Source organism: Lupinus angustifolius, chromosome LG20 (assembly GCF_001865875.1).
Source record: "Lupinus angustifolius cultivar Tanjil chromosome LG20, LupAngTanjil_v1.0, whole genome shotgun sequence".
Classification (NCBI taxonomy): Eukaryota; Viridiplantae; Streptophyta; class Magnoliopsida; order Fabales; family Fabaceae; genus Lupinus; species Lupinus angustifolius.
The window spans coordinates 13152519-13154023 of NC_032028.1; positions in this window are offsets into that span (position 1 = coordinate 13152519).

A 1505-nucleotide genomic window follows, 5' to 3' on the forward strand; every position below is an offset into this window, starting at 1 on the left:
GGAGGATGAGGATGAGGATGAGGATAAGATGACGACGCGGATGATGATGAAGATAGGATTAGGATGAGGATGAGGATGAGGAAGAGGATGAGGATGAGGAAGAGGATGAGGATGAGGAAGAGGATGAGGATGAGGAAGAGGATGAGGATGAGGAAGAGGATGAGGATGAGGAAGAGGATGAGGATGAGGAAGAGGATGAGGATGAGGAAGAGGATGAGGATGAGGAAGAGGATGAGGATGAGGAAGAGGATGAGGATGAGGAAGAGGATGAGGATGAGGAAGAGGATGAGGATGAGGAAGAGGATGAGGATGAGGAAGAGGATGAGGATGAGGAAGAGGATGAGGATGAGGAAGAGGATGAGGATGAGGAAGAGGATGAGGATGAGGAAGAGGATGAGGATGAGGATAGGTTGAGGACGAGGATGAGGAAGTGGATGAGGATAAGGAAGAGGATAGGATGAGGATGAGGATAGGATATGGATTAGTATGAGGAAGAGGATGAGGATAAGGAGGAAGATAGGCTGAGGATGAGGACGAGGATAGGATGAGGAGTAGAATGAGGATGAGGAAGAGGATGAAGATAGGTTGAGGACGAGAATGAGGATCACGATAGGATGGGGATGAGGATGAGGAAGGCGATGAGGATGAGGAAGAGGATGAAGATAGGTTGAGGACGAGAATGAGGATCACGATAGGATGGGGATGAGGATGAGGAAGGCGATGAGGATGAGGAAGAGGATGAAGATAGGTTGAGGACGAGAATGAGGATCACGATAGGATGGGGATGAGGATGAGGAAGGCGATGAGGATGAGGAAGAGGATGAAGATAGGTTGAGGACGAGAATGAGGATCACGATAGGATGGGGATGAGGATGAGGAAGGCGATGAGGATGAGGAAGAGGATGAAGATAGGTTGAGGACGAGAATGAGGATCACGATAGGATGGGGATGAGGATGAGGAAGGCGATGAGGATGAGGAAGAGGATGAAGATAGGTTGAGGACGAGAATGAGGATCACGATAGGATGGGGATGAGGATGAGGAAGGCGATGAGGATGAGGAAGAGGATGAAGATAGGTTGAGGACGAGAATGAGGATCACGATAGGATGGGGATGAGGATGAGGAAGGCGATGAGGATGAGGAAGAGGATGAAGATAGGTTGAGGACGAGAATGAGGATCACGATAGGATGGGGATGAGGATGAGGAAGGCGATGAGGATGAGGAAGAGGATGAAGATAGGTTGAGGACGAGAATGAGGATCACGATAGGATGGGGATGAGGATGAGGAAGGCGATGAGGATGAGGAAGAGGATGTGGATGAGGAAGTGGATAGGATGAGGACGAGAATGAGAACGAGGATAGGATGAGGAACAGAATGAGAATAGATTGATGAGTAGAATGAGGATGAGGAAGAGGATGAAGATAGGTTGAGGACGAGAATGAGGATCACGATAGGATGGGGATGAGGATGAGGAAGGCGATGAGGATGAGGAAGAGGATGTGG